Source organism: Aedes aegypti, chromosome 2 (genome assembly GCF_002204515.2).
Source record: "Aedes aegypti strain LVP_AGWG chromosome 2, AaegL5.0 Primary Assembly, whole genome shotgun sequence".
Taxonomy (NCBI): domain Eukaryota; kingdom Metazoa; phylum Arthropoda; class Insecta; order Diptera; family Culicidae; genus Aedes; species Aedes aegypti.
This window is the reverse complement of record NC_035108.1, coordinates 471,873,346-471,889,844: the sequence shown is the minus strand read 5'-3', so window position 1 is coordinate 471,889,844 and position 16,499 is coordinate 471,873,346. Positions and strand designations below refer to the sequence as shown.

Genomic DNA, 16,499 nt, shown 5'->3' with positions numbered 1-16,499 from the left:
TTTGATCCTCTCTCAAACTGGCAGCGTCCCTTCACCGTCCCGAGTCCAAGATTCTACTCTCACATACTATTATGTGCAGATCGACCACCCCTCTGCCTCCCGGGATCGGACGACGGTAAGGTGAAGCGCTCTTCTGCTCTTCTGCGCACTTACGATGCCAATGCCGGAGCTGGGAGATTAGCCAATTGACCGCCCGTTGGTGGTGTCTCTTTCTTGCGCTTAATCCCCCCAATGCATATTTGCTTAATGCAACAGAATGCGGTGATAATTTTCGATATTATTCAGCGGCGTGGTGACAGTCAGAGTCAGAGTCGCGCCGCGCATGTGAGAGCGGGAGAGTTTGCGCGATCCTTCCTAACGATCGGTCGAGCGAGGGAGCGAATTGAGACTCGCGAGACAACGCACGCGGAGCACAATGGAGCACATTGTTTGAGATCGCTAGACGCGAAGGAGCGCTGGCTCTTGTTCGGCCTTCTTCGTCTTCGCGCGGTGTCATCGAGCCCCACTGGTAGGGAAATGGGGGAAAGGGTTCACCGTTTGAGAAGATCTGCTTTTCTTTCCGTTGTGAATGCTCTCACGAGGGTCTTAGGAGATGCGAGCATCTTGCAGTGGCGATGTGTGTGGTTGGCGTTTGAGGGGGACTCTTGTGGCGCTCGCATTGTGATACTGCGCTCATTCGACTCGCTGAAGTGCTCGCGTATAGATATCAAAGGCGGCTGGGTCTTTTCGTTTCGTCTTCCGTCTATCGTTTCTCGGTTGCTGCGATTGAGTTGGATGCTGTCGCTCGCGCTTCAACGGCCTACTAAGTGTGTGACAATTTCCAGAAGTGCGAAGCTCCGGCGGAGTTTGCAATAACATTTTTCAGTGGCCCAACTAGTTCATTAGCAACAAATGATCCCTATTCTAATGAAGTGACAGTGCATCAGTACGTGTTAAAGATCCAGAAAATCTGCCAGTTCCAGGAAGTGTCCATTTCGTGTATCGATTTCAATTTGGAACTTCCGCTTTTGTCGGAATATTTGCTGCGGCGACATCAGTTGTGATTGAGTGATAATCAAATCGTTCGTGATCAACACCTGATGATACTCCCAAAGGGAGAAGGAGTGAGTGATGATAAAGTGTGGTGTCTGATGGTGATGATGCGATTGTGACCATCATCGAGCAAGTGCAGAAATCGGATTGCAACCTTGGTTAGTGCTGGAGTGAAGAAAATTTTTGGAGAAGAGGGCCAGTTCATCGGATTCAAAAGTCCCGGTAAATGGATTAAAGCGGACAGCATCCACCCATCCCATCGTGTCGTAGACTGCAGACGAAAATGAGGCGATGATATGCTGAGAATGGTTCGGTGCATCCGGAGAGGAAATTGATTTTTGCCGACGGTAATTTTATGCCAATCTTGTTTGATTAAATGGTGCTTAAGTGTGATGCATGTTGCTTTTCCGATGAGATGAAGACGACGACGTCAGATGGATATTTATGGTGGACGGATGGCTTCGGTCGTTTCTAGTTTTCAGACGTTGCTTCTGAAGGGGGGTGGATATGGCAAAAAGGAATGCAGTGCAGCTTGATTGAAGATGAAAGGAATGTTAAGAAATGATAAATTAATTGTTTTAAGAATTAGACACTTGCGCGATGATGGTGAATAATGATGTTTTTGAGTTTGAGAGGTTTTACATTTATTTTCCGTGTTAAATTATATTTATCACAATTCAATCTCCAGTTATGAATGATAATCCAGCAGGAATTTGTTTTTGTGTCTATTGATCAAAACACCTAAAAAAAAACTGAAATTATGATCTGGACTAGATCTGACATATATTGTGATTATTATTAAGTGGAAACGGCAAAAAATGGTCTTTAACAAACTCCAACAACATTGTGAAAATGTATGTCAAAATTTCACCGGTGGAATATTTTAAAACCTGACAATTATGAAAATATAGACCAAAATACTGATCCCCAGCGAGAAGAAATCCGATGTACATTCGATTTTTATAATCGACTGCTTCAGCCATAGCGTGGGATGTACAAGTGCCCCTTTCAAATACTTGATATATTGCTAGTTCCACAAAAATAACTTTAAATTGGAATCGTGAAAAAAAAGCATCTGATAAGTTCTCTTTTTAAAGTTTCAGCAATAAAAATTGATCGATCGATTGACTTTTTACCTATTGGGTATTTCTGTCGTAGGCCAATTTATCCGAAATCAGCGCATTAGAAAGCACTGAAAACAAGGACTTATGAAATAAAACGCACAAAACAGAGTAGCTAACATGGCTGCGTCTTGATTTTTATGGAAGAATATGATCTACAAAACTATAAGAACTTTGTTAGATCAAAAAACTTCTTTAATATCTGGATCTATACGGTTTGAAAAATACATTATTCCACAAAAGAATATTTTATTTTATTCATAGTAATGCACTAAGCACTAAACTCAATTCTTTGTCATTTCCTTCTAAGTGCTGTGTTGCCCGAACAGTCAGCAAAAAATTCAAGTGACTCCTTTTTTGTTTTTTTTTTATATTTTATTTTATTTTATATAAAAGAGATATTTTTTCCATGTGTCCAATGATTACCGCTACCGATATTTTGCTGTACACTTAGCAAAGAAGTTTGATGCACTATTATCGTGCATGTGTAATAAAAATTCGAGTTGCAAAAAAATATTTTTTTGTGAACTGTTCGCACATAAAAAGGCCTGAGGTGGCATCCATTTATTACGTAACGCTAAAATTGAAAATTTTTGACCCCCTCCCCCCTCCGTAACGCTTTTTGTATGAAAAAATTTTTTTTTTGTATGAGCCGTAACGCTTGAGCCTACTCTCCCCCTCCCCCTAGAGCGTTACGTAATTTGTGGACGGTAGGTTGATATCTCTTTAAATATAAGTGGAATAGTGTTAGTATGTCACGAATTGGCATGAAAACAGGCCAATGAATTCTTTCAACTGATTCTTTCAAAGTTGGGGTTTTTAAAGTATCACGACATGTTTGTGTACACAAAAAGTCGAACATATTGGGTCTAAGTCTACGGGAAAAGTCTACATATTGGGGGAAGACAAAACTAGGTTGGTCGAATCAACTTGAAATGATTTTTTTTTATCGTTTTAGGTGCTTATTGCATATTGAGTGATCTGTTGAGTAGAGCTTATTTATACGATTGTACCCCGTTTGGCATAAAGTTGTTTGTCATAATGCCCGTTTGGCATAATAAGTTATTTAAATTTAGCAGATTCAAACATTATATATTCCATGCATAATGAACGATTTCTTCTGCATAATTTATTTTTGAATAACCATTTTTTTTCAAAGTTTTCTACCGAGATTAGCGCCGTCGAGCGCAAAGTTTCTGACTGGTCCTCAGAAAGCGCGGTATTTTTTCAGAGCACAAGGTAGTGCCGAGCGCAATATAGGTTGTGTGTTCATCTTAGTGTTGCAACCTGACCAAACTGAAAAAAAAAAAAATCTCATTTCAGCCAATTCAAAAAATATAATTCTGAATAGATTTTTGATTAAATTATTAACAGTGCTTTTCAAGAACTTTTGAAACATTTCATTTTGATGAAACCCAATTTGATAGAAAGCAGGTTTATGTATGATCAAAATATAACAAACAAATTTACTGATAATGCACTTTTATTGTTGAAAACGAAGTTTTAATGCTAAAAATTCTTCGAACAGCATAACTTGGACGAAAAATATGTCTTTGAAAGATAACATTTTTGGCGAATTATAATTTTTGAAGTGTAAAAAAAGGCTGTTCCTTTGAAGGAAGAAAAAAATTATTATTGAAATAACCACACTCTTCGAAAAAATCATGTAATTCTAAGTCATCATAGATACTCATGAAAAAAGCAATCAGTTGTTCCTAAATTTACGTGTCTTCTTAAATTTACATGATGATGAAAAACTAAACAAAATTACACGTCAAGATGTAAAAGTAAGTTATTTCACTTACTTTTGCATTTTACGTGTAATTCATTTTGCGTTTTAGGTGTTCAATGATTCTCCACAAAAATAAATATAAAATATTTACCGTTTTGAGTATCTCGATCCGGGCGGTAGAAAAAGCACCAAGATCCGGTTCCAAACAACTCGTTCATAGGTAGTTACAAGAATGGTTATATATTTTATCACCAGTGCAATTATTGTTTTAATTTGAATTTGTCACGGCAAACCAATCAGTGGAATTTGAAGTTTACCTAGATTTCACCACAACATATACTCAATTCAATGAATTCGGCAATTCATCTAGCAAAATGGCTAAATTTGCGAAAACCGAATATATTGGTACATATTATATCGGACACTGTCACATTATTACGTTTAACGTCGATTACACTTTACTATCGAGCAAATAAAATGATAACAATCTTTAATCCACTAATTCCATTATGATGAAGCTTCGATGAATACTTCTTTGATCGGCAAGCATATTAAGATATGCGAAAACACCAAACAGCCTCCCCCACACAGGCTGACATTGAGATGGCTGCTGTTGAACTGGGAGGCAAACTTCGCACGGATTTCAACCTGTAAATTATGCAACACTTACGGTATTGTGCACAAATGACAACACTTGTTGTAAACACATTTTATATGTTACGATCATTTTGTTCTATTCTTTGAACGAACTTTACCAGCACAAGATAGAGAAGCCTAAAATCGCGATGTGCGAAACCGTCCATTTTGATGTTTGACTAAATGGCCTGCCTGACGCTATCAAAAAAATCAAACAGCATATACGCCTTTTAATATTGAGAACTAAACACAGTGCCTATTTTTTAAGAGTTTGCTCATCTGAAACTAAAAACATGATCTATTTTTAAGAAAGTGTAATGAAAACAAGTGTTGATTTCTGTGTGCATCAAATGAAATGTAAATATAAGTGATATTTATTTTAGGTCCTCAATTATATGTATTCAATTATGTCCTGTGCAAATTTAGATTTTTTAAAGAGTGTAGGCCTAGAAACGCTCTTACATAAAATATTGAAAAAGATTTTATCTTTATTTGGTTCCATGCAACGAAAGTTTGACCAAAAATTACAATATTCACGTCGAAAAACAACAAATAGCCATAACTTTTCCAAATCTCAATCGATTCCAATAATATTTGGAGTGAAAGCCTCTCACTTGAATAGCATTCGAACCACCATACATTCATAGGTTTTGTTTTGATTAGAGTTTGAAATCTTGAAAAGAAACTCTTGCCCCACTCGAACTTTTGCCCCACCTTACTCTACCAGACCAGGCATTGAAAAAGTTCAGCTCATGATCAGAAATCAGCCGATTTTATGCTAACTTGATGCTCATTAGAGAGGTAGGCCGTTAGCAACACAACTCGGTGAACTTTGACGTTCATCTTCCCAACTGCATGTGATCGTCTTTGCTCATCAATAAAATTCCACTGATCTGACTAGTAAACGAGTATATCTAATTTGCTAACTTAAAAGCATCAAAAGGTATTTGTATTGTAGAATAAAATAATGCAGTACCTAATTCTAAGTAATTTTGTATCACCCCTATTTTTTGCTGGTCGGAAAAAACTAGTAATGTGGAATGTCCCAAAAACTATAAGGATAAGTAGCGAAGTATACACGATTTAATTGCCCGGATTGAGCCTAATCATTAGAAACGTTTTTAAATTTGATCTGTGGCTGCAGTTGAACAGTCAATGCACCATGTTAGCGGAACGATCCTGAAAATCTACGGCGAGATAGGACGTCGCAAATTCCCTATGTTATATATTATCTTCTTCTTGATGATGAAAAATGAAAAAAATACAAAGGGAATAAAATTTAGGGCCATTCCGGTATTCATAGTTTAGCTCATCTTTTTATTGAACATTAACGTAGACATGAATCCTATGCATCGAATCGCTTCGCTTTTTCCAGTGTTTGTTCCTCTGCAACAAGATCATCAAGCTTCATAGGATAGAATGGCCTAGAAATTTTTTTACACACAAGCCGTTTAGGACTATGAGAATAAAACTTACTTAGAACATCTTCAGTCGCAGCTTTCAGGCGAAGTAGGCCGTCATTGAAATTTGTACGCGTGGTAATGATTGTTGCTAATTCATCATACGATTTCGAATCAAAGAAAATCGGTAAGTTTTACACTGACACAGTAGAAAAAGTATCAGCATACTTCACGCATGTTAGCGCGCACAGTGATACTTTTTCAAGTCAATATAAACTATCAAGACTGAGTTTTATCACTTAGAAATGCATGCTGAAAAGTCATCATTGTTGCCAAATCGAATGACGGGCTACTTAGCCTTCAGCATAGGTTCCGTTGAACAACGCATGGATTTGTGTGATATTGTGAACGTACGTTGTTTTTTATGCATCAGTTAAACTTTTGAAGATGCTTACTTTGATTTGGTTATGCGAAAACTCCAGCTCATTGTTTATCATAGCAACGATTTCTCGTGATCACTGTAGTGTGACCACAGCACAGTTCGCTCACAGAAGGTGGGTACTATGATCATTGTAGGACACGCTCACAGGGTGGTAGGTCATTTGGCATAAAGTCGTTTGGCATAAAGCCGTTTGGCATAAGGTCGTTTGGCATAATGGTCATTTGGCATAAAGTCGTTTTGCATAATAGTCGTTTGGCATAATGGCCGTTTGGCATAATAGTCGTTTGGCATAATGAGTCTGAAACCAAGAATTTCTTAAGATGACATTCGTTTTTACATTTCTTTTGAATCTTTGTGATGATATCAGACTTGTTTTGGAGTCAATTGATACAAAATGATACTTTATTCAAAAATCCTTTGTTTTTGCATAAACTAAAGCATATTAAGAAAGTTATTGCCAATAGTATTTTATTATTTATCCAGAAATTACCCTTCTTTCAAATATTATTTTTTCTTTTGAGCTTCGCTATTGGAATTTTTTTTTGCGCTGAAGATTTTGCTATATTAATCACAAATTTACCCTTCTTTCAAACATACTATTTTTTTCTAAATATGTAATCAGAATTATAGGTATAAAGACTGTTTATTTAAAATTTAAATAAATTTCATCTTTTTTTATACATAGGCTGTTCTTTAGAGCTATATTTTTGAGATATTTTTCTGTTTCCAAGTGACAAAAAGGCGGGGCAATCGATAACATTGATCTCCTCAAGTTATTGGCGAAAAGAGAAAGCGACTATTGCAGTTACTTCGATGGGCTGTGGTACTTTTTCCTGAATGTCGTTTCCCCGAACGCTAGTTCTCCGAATGCCAGCTCCCTGAATATCCTGTTTCCCGATTATCCCACTTCCCCGAAAAGTTTTTGGCACTCATAATTGTCGTAACTTTACACATTTTAGGGTAGTGAACGAACTGGCCATCTAATATGCACCCTTCTTTATTTAATTGGCGGTTCTTTCGAGTTTTACCATCCTCAGCATTTTTGAAAACATGTTGAATGACAGAATAACTCCTTCTTTTGATTGCTGTCGTTCTTTCTTGTTCATTATACAGCCACTGAGGTCGGGGAACCGACAATCGGAGAAACAAAATTCAGGGAAAAGTATCATATAATTTAATTCCACTAGAGTTTGTGTCCTTTGACAGATTCGCGTATTTCGACCTCAACTCAAGGCCTTCGTGTATTTGTCAAAGGATACAAAATCTAGTGGAAATAAATGGTGTAGTACAAAACAAGGTATTCCACTAAACAACTCGAAGATTTTTTTATAATAGCACAATGACTTCAATGATTCTGAAAGCAAATTTTTATGTCTTTACGTTTTATTAAGCCGCGATAGTTTTTGCCGTCCATACTTCTAATGGTTTAATCATAAATTTTGCCTTCTTTAAAAAACAGGCTGTTCCTTATATTTATACTGCTTTACATTTTATTATTTAGTAAAACAAAATGTTAACCATTTTTATATATTTCTGTTTTATCAATTTTTGCAATTTGCACTGATAATTAATATAGAACCTGCCAATGTTCGAGATATGATGGAAAAAAGTATTTCTATAACAAATGTTTGCCTCTTTCAACAATAGAGGTGTTTTTGACGTACAATTCCAAAACTAAAATTTATAGTGAATCGTCGAAAAGTTTTGCCACACATATTTTTTTTAAAATGTGTTGTTCATTTAAGTTATGTTGTGGGAAGATTTTTTTTGCGTTAGAGCTCTAAACATTTCAAATGAAAAAAAATCTGCACTCGTATATAGGCTATTGTGGCATTATGTTGCAATATAAGATCTTTGGATTAGAGCTTTTAATATTTTGCAAATATTTTTTCCTTCTATTATCGAGTAATTTTCATCAAGTGTTACGTGCAATCTGGGACAGAGCTCGATCTGCAGCGAAATATTCTATGAGCGTTCCCTTTATTAATAATTGCGCACTTTCTTTGCCAACTTATTGTTTTCAAATATGTACATCGCAACAAGCTCCAAGATACTATATGTTCTGGGATGTAGAGAAAATTATTATTCCGAAAAGATCTTCCACCAGACCGGTCACGAGTTTATTTAGTTATGCTCTTCAGTCACAACAATTTTTGCCTATGAATGAACACCACACTTGTTGAGAACCTACCAAAAATGTTTGCTATGGGCTCGGTGGGATTGATCTCAGTAAAGGCTTCAAAAATGCCGATATTCATTTTAAGTCAATCATTATGCCAAACGGCCATTATGCCAAATGACCATTATGCCAAACGGCCATTATGCCAAACGACCATTATGCCAAACGACTTTATGCCAAACGGCTTTATGCCAAACGACCTTATGCCAAACGACTTTATGCCAAACGGGGTACAATCCGCTCACAGTGCTCGCTCACATTTACAATGCCTGTACCAGACACAGCATACTTATAATAACAAATCTCAAAGTGCAACGGATTGACAATAAGGATTTCCATATTTGTTGTTCAAAACACAAAAACTACCTAGATTTTTTTTTTCTGTTTCTGTTCGGGATGAACCACTGCGACCAGTTTTCTTCGATCTTTTGTGGTATACCCGTGTCCTTTGTTTAGTGCATGTCGTTCTACTCCATTACTATTGAGAAATAATGAAGTAGTCGTTTTTTATACAAATATCATTCTTTACCATTTTGCATAGAGCCTCTTTAGAAAAAGATACCGCTATTTATACCTTTTGGAGAAAACAGTTTGCCACCATTAAACTCTCAAAAGCGCGCCCCTAATCAGGTTGGGCCACTAAGCTGGTTGAATGATACTGATTTTGACCATGCATCGGTACTCTAGCGTATCAAATTATTGCTTCTACTTATAAGGTTCAAAGTCGTTTTTTGAAACTGTGAACAGGTTTCATCCCATGAAACATTAAGATTCCTTGAAACAAAAAGCTTATTTTAGAAGTTAAGAGGTCTGCTACTCCACTGATTCGGAATCGTTTCCCTCCTAGATATCGAAAGATAAACTCTTGAACTCGGAAAGAAATTGTCTCATGAGTTGAAACCAACCTCAGATGCTGATTGAGCCATTTTTTCATTTCGACCTCCTCATTATCTAGGACAAATATGTGGGTCTTAGTGCCTTGTTACTCTCTTATGCTCTTCCGACCCTACTTATAAGTATTCACAAGAACAGATACAACAAGAGTACAATATGGTAGATCTTACCCCGTAACGCTCCTCGAAAAGGTGATCTACCCGCGTTACGGACCCTACCTAGATTGTTTGGTTTCAAACTTCATTTTTAACCGAGACTAACGGTTTCATTTCCCTTCCGCCATAAGTGACTATTGCGGAGATGGAATTCCATCCCAGGTCTTCGGCGTACGAGACGTGTGTTCTAACTACTACATCAGGTCCGTCCTCGTTTTATCCATTTTGTAATATTTTAATATTCCGTGCATTTTTCTACAATTTGTTTTCCCGCTTCGTTTTTCCAGAGCTTCAAAAAATCTACTGAACTATTTTTTCTAAGAATTTGATACAGAAATATTTCTAGAGTAAAGTGGGGCAAAAGTTCGAGTGGGGTAAGAGTTTCTTTTTAAGATTTCCAGCTCAATTCAAAACAAATCTTATAAACGTCATGGTGGTTCGAATGCTATTCAAGCAAGAAACTTTCAATCCAAATATCATATCAATCGATTGAGATTTGGAAAAGTTATGGATATTTGTTGTTTTTCGACGTGAATATTGTAATGTTTGGTCAAACTTTAGTTGCATGGAATAAATTGAAGATAAAATCTTTATCAATATTTTATGTAAGGGCGTTTCTAGGCCTATCATAAGGTTGCTTTGAGGTGTATTAGTTTTTGCATAGATGTTTGAAAACAATTTTTGGCCCATAGGGGGGCAAAAGTTCAAATCAGCGGGGCAAAAGTTCGACCCATGTATAAAATCACGGAAAAATTTGCAAATTGCCTAAATCCACATATTATCTTCAAATTCAGTTAAATTTGTCTGATCGTGTGAAAATTGTAACCAAAATTTTGCATTTCCACAGAGTTTTGTGAAAAACTGCTATTTTTGAGTATATTACAATTAACCCGGTTTTGGGCATTTTTTTGAAGAAAATTTAGGGTGTATTTTTCGTCAAACTTAAGTTTACGGCTGGTGTAAAGTATGCCTGTCATAAAAGGATCGACATTTTGTGTTTTAGCCAGCAAACTTTTGCCCCACACTAGATTCGAACTCTTGCCCCACCGGTGGGGCAAAAGTTCGAATAAGACAATTAATTTGGAAACTGTTTTAACTAAAAATGGGTAAATATTTTGACACAAGTTTGTTCAGCAAAATTATAGCCAATACGTTGAAGATTCAATGAATGGTATTTGTTTTGTTTCAACTGCTATTATTTTCCTGGAAACTTTAATTATACCACTAAGGTCGAACTTTTGCCCCACCTTACTCTACAGATTTTTTTTTGCAGTACACAAACTTTTGCTTCTATTTTATTTTTCCGTTATGCTGTTAAGGATTTTTTCTTGAAATGTTTTTGCATTCCACTAAAGAATCTCAAAAGTTCCTCCAGAAGTATCTCTCGAAGTATCTACCTCTGTGAGTTTATTAGTAAAAATCCAAAGAATACTATATTATCTTGTAGTATTCTACCGAAAATTCTGCGTGAAATTTCCTGTGATTTATCTCCACAAACTACTAGAAATTCATCGAAAAGTCCACTAGTATCGTAATATTTTTCTCTACTTTCTTCTGTTCATCACAAAGTTAAAATTTATTAACTTATTGCCTCTGGAATAAGCCATAAAACTTACATTTTGACACATGATAAGTTTATGTGTTTTTGGGTGACCTAAACTTTAGCACCGGCATGTGTTTCAATTGCTCATGAAACATTATTTTCGAAAGATCAGTCATCAAGTCAGAGATCAGTGATAAAAAAGCACGACGACTTCCATTACCGGCCACGTCCATCTTCTCCGTCGTTACGAGCACGGGAGTACATCACAATGATATAGAGTAAGGTGGGGCAAAAGTTCGACCTTAATGGTATAATCAAAGTTTCCAGGAAAACAATAGCAGTTAAAACAAAACAAATACCATACAGTTAACCGTCAACATATTGGCTATAATTTTTCTGAACAAACTTGTGTCAAAATATTTACCCATTTTTAGTTAAAACAGTTTCAAAATTAATTGTCTTCTTCGAACTTTTGCCCCACCGGTGGGGGAAGAGTTCGAATCTAGTGTGGGGCAAAAGTTCGCTGGCTAAAACACAAAATATCGATCCTTTTATAATAGGCATACTTTACACCAGCCGTAAACTTAAGTTTGACGAAAAATACACACCAAATTTTCATCAAAAAATTGCCCAAAACCGGGTTAATTGTAATATACTCAAAAATAGCAGTTTTTCACAAAACTATGTGGAAATGTAAAATTTTGGTGACAATTTTCACACGATCAGACAAATTTAACTAAATTAGAAGATAATATGTGGATTTTAGGCAATTTGCAAATTTTTCCGTGATTTTAAACATGGGTCGAACTTTAGCCCCGCTGATTCGAACTTTTGCCCCCCTATGGGCCAAAAATTGTTTTCAAGCATTTATGCAAAAACTAATACACCTCAAAGCAACCTTATGATATGCCTAGAAACGCCCTTACATAAAATATTGAAAAAGATTTTATCTTCAATTGGTTCAATGCAACGAAAATTCGACCAAAAATTACAATATTCACGTCGAAAAACAACAAACAGCCATAACTTTTCCAAATCCCAATCGATTTTTATGATATTTGGATTGAAAGTTTCTTACTTCAATAGCATTCGAACCACCATGATATTTATAAGATTTGTTTTGAATTGAGCTGGAAATCTTAAAAAGAAACTCTTACCCCACTCGAACTTTTGCCCCACTTTACTCTACAATCTATCTCCTTTTAATGTAGCATCTCAATAGACACTGAAGAAAGCTACAAGTGGTAGTCGATGTACGCGTATCTGTCAAAGTTAGGCATTCCAATCTACTTATTTGATTCTCTAAAATACATCTCCTACCAATGTCACTTAACACGTGCTTAACTCACAGGGTTAAGTTCCCCAAATACACCAAATAGCCAAGTCCTCAGAAAAAAATAATTTTCATATTTTTGTTTGCATTTTAAGGCGTTGAACGAACCGGTTATCTGATATGAAATCTTCTTTATTTGATTAGCGCTTCTTTCGAGTTTTAACGTCCTCAGCATTTTTGGCAATTCGTGTTTAGTCAAGGATGATCAATTATCTCCTTCTTTCTTGTTCAGCACTCTAACACTAAAGACTATTCTTGAACTTTTTTGATCAGCTTCACTTTTCCGGGAAACGGGTGATTCGGGGGAATGGCTTTCGGAGGAATGACATTCGGGGAAACGAAATTTGGGGAAGAGTAGCACAACAGGATTAAGCAGCATTAATGAAAAATGTTATTGTTCATATTGTGTTAATTATTGCAATAAACATTATTTTCATAAAAGTGCAGATAACACAGCGGTGGTTTGACTGTTGCCGCTCTCAGAAATGTTCCAGCATGTCACATTCTTGTGCTACAGATTGCCAAAGTTGTATAGAATACTGGTTTAAATAATGATCACAATAAATTTCGACTATGACTTATCACACTTGTTTAGTTATCTAACCTATCAAGCATGCAGAATAGGGCCTACACCAAGCCTGCACAACCTTTTTGAACAGCTGGCCAAATCCCAGTAACAGTACTTGGTGGAAAGCCAAATTTTCCTTAGTCCAAAAACAAATCCATTTTCGTGGAATCTAAAAAAAGTCAGACAATATAAAAGCTGCTTATAGATACTTGCAGCTCAGCATTTCATCGAAAATTGTGAAGAACTATACTTAGCATTATGTCATCTTACCCATTTTTTCCAAGAATCTTGCCTTGATTTTCATGAGAATGTAGTCCAAAATTTTATAAGAAACCTACTTAGAGTTCTATAAAAATCTACATGGAATTTTGTGCAAATTTTCAGCAAGACCAAGCTGAGGGTCGTGGGTTCGAATCCCACCGGTCAAGGATCTTTTCGGGTTGGAAATTTCCTTGACTTCCCAGGGCATAGAGTATCTTCGTACCTGCCACACGTTATACACATGCAAAAATGGTCCTTGGCATAGTACGCTCTCAGTTAATAACTGTGGAAGTGCTCATTAGAACACTAAGCCGAGAAGCAGGCTCTGTCCCAGTGGGGACGTAATGCCAGAAAGAAGAAGAAGAGAGCACCCTGCCCAGGATTGTGTGAATGTTTTGTTCCAAATGCTGTGTTTATCATGTCACCGATACTGCTGAAGAATCTGTAAGTTTCTTCTCCAAACTTTCCAATTAATTCATGTCAATGATTTTGTGAGAATCCTGCTTAAGATTTTTCTTTAAAAAATACTTAGAATCAACTTATTTTCAAAATTTTTAAAGTATATGTGTGGCTTGTCAATAAATAAAAGGGAAATGATTTGACTTAATATGTTCTTACTCAAAGTTGGTAGAACAATTAACGAACCAGATATGAGAAAAGTATTCGAATCTTCGAACTCCGCACAAAACAATACTACGGGCCGGATGCGGCCTTGGCTAAAACTATCATGTAGGATATACTTTGGATTAAATTGCACGATTGAATTTCAATAAAATCGATTTTTTTCAACATGCCTTCAGTCTTTATGTAATTTTTTGTTTTTGTTTTTTTTTTTTTTTTTATATGGCTTGAGAGAATTTTTTTTTTAAATCATAAAACAATAACTTTTAACTTTTGTGCATTGAAAGTATTATGAACTTTGTAGATAATTAATCTTCAACACATAAAGATTGTATTCTGTGGCAAACAAGTCGCCATACCAGCTGGAAAACTTGCATGCAAGTTGACTGAAATCGTTAAATGGCGCATTTTAAACAGTCTATGTTTTTTTAAAAAAGACATACAAGGATATTTTTGAAAACGTCCTTGGATTCAGCATTACACCCGATTCTGTTTTTGCACGGGGGATGCGTACCGTGCAAAAAGGTTTTCAGTTCAAAATTTCAAACACCGTGCAAAAAAAGTAACACCATTTCTCGACGTTCCATGCAAAAATAATGTATGGAATGAAAATGATTTAAGATCAATAAACAGCATATCCTAATTCAAATCACTAATAAAAACGAAAGAATCCTCAAAATAATGAAATTTTGACTAGCGAACAATTAATCGCTAGCGCACATGCAGAACGATGCATTATTCGCCGAGCGTTTTTGTTGCGATAACTTAACGACAAAAGGTTAATCGTTGTTGCTAAGATCGCAGGATAAAGAACAACCGCGATTAATCATTTATTTTGCCATGATCACTAGATTTCCATCCTTGCTCATTACTCATAACCGGTCACGCCAATGTGTTTCATTTTTTCGTAACAGACTCATCAAAATATTGTTTTGAAAAGCGAATAACCGAGCAAGAGAAAAATTCTACAGCTTGAGATATTCACCCTGGATTATAACTACGCGTCGGTCCCCCAAGGGATATTCTTCGGAATATCTTCTGATCTAGATGACTAATGATCAAAATTTTGTCAGTTGATCAACAATTGAAAAGCTTGATAAGTGAATTTAAAATTGCATACTATATACTTGACAATAAAAAATAGATTATTTAAAAATTAGTCCCATTGAAATCAAGCTACTCAGCATTCGACGAAATAAAAAAATAATCTCAGCGGTTTGAAAACAATCTCGAATGAGAGAACATTTTCGACAATGATTAGGGGATGGATATGGACAAGTGAGATTTATATAGTCAACCCTTTCTTACTCGATATACTGTATCTCGATAGCGAGTTACAGAATCATAGTAAAAGTTAGTGTTCGTGGCTACCTCGATGGTCCCTCCGATCGCATTTGCACTGGTTTTGTGTTTTATAACTTGATATCTTCCTAACCCGATCGTCTCTTCAATATCGAGTTATGGAGAAGTGACTACATCAAAAAAAAAAAATAAATAAATAAAAATTTTCGAAAATGGGAGATTTTTGAAAATTCACTTCAAAAAGCTTTCTGGAAATAGCTTCCTGTTCTTGGTAAATATACAACAAACTAAATTTATGTAGTACAAAATCGTCACTAATACGTCCAGTCAATCTTAAAGAACAAAGAACAGCTTGCTTTTATGTGGATCAGTGTATCCCATCCGCACTTCGACCGGCTTCCTCTGATTTATGAACTCATCCGGTGTGCGAGCAGCAGGCGCGCCATTCAAACCATTCACCACGGATCAAAGCAATCCGTTTCCATTATTCTCGCGCACACAATTCGAGCAGTCGTCCGCCTTTCAAACAATCATATATTTTGCGCCAAGCAGCCAGCGACTTCTCCGTCGTCCGTCGTCGCCTACTTTGCTTACCTACCACCGAGTGGTTATGGGCCCATCACATGTGGCAGGCAGGCATGGATTTACTCTGAAGAAATGATGCTTTTGCAAGTCAAGACTACAAAGCAAATCCCTCATTCCCGATCGCGGAGTAAAGTGCAGGCGGCGTCAAACAATGTACCGATTATTGTTTTATTTTTGATTCCGCTGCGCGACCGTTTTGCATACTTCACTTACGGCCACACTTGTTTCGCCATGGACTTCGGGCTGGTCTGTCCGGTGTTTCTCGGCAGAGCTGGCTATCGGCAGCCGTTTTTCTCGGACGGTACCAGTGGTACCGTTAAAGGTTATGAAACCGCCTTGCAATGGTATTCTTTTAAATAAATGAAAACTCAAATTTAATACTATATAATTTAATTTCACTAGAGTTTGTATCCTTTGACAGATACGCGTATTTCGACCTCAACTGCAAGGCCGTCTTCAGTGTCGTGTACTAGACTCGACTTGCTTGACTCTAGTTTACTGGACTTACAGACTCTAGTGGAATTAAATGGTATTGTACAAAATTCGGTTTTCATTTACTCACTGATGTTCTACTTAACATCTCAAAGATATATATTATTAAAACAATGTTATTTTTTCACATGGCGATGATTCCCCCGCAATTGTTGTCCCCAAGACAAACAAGATCAGTGTTTTGTTCATTGTTTTCCACTCTG

At 36.4% G+C, this 16,499-nt stretch overlaps 1 protein-coding gene across 1 annotated transcript in view; it reads left to right on the top strand.

Moving 5' to 3' along the window:
• The first annotated feature begins 670 nt into the window (after positions 1-670).
• Positions 671-16,499, top strand: part of LOC5567333 — a 47,471-nt gene continuing 31,642 nt past the window's right edge. Inside the window, exon 1 of the mRNA XM_001651707.2 lies at positions 671-1,379. The gene's annotated coding sequence lies outside the window, so the exon portion shown is untranslated. The remainder of the gene's footprint in view (positions 1,380-16,499) is intronic.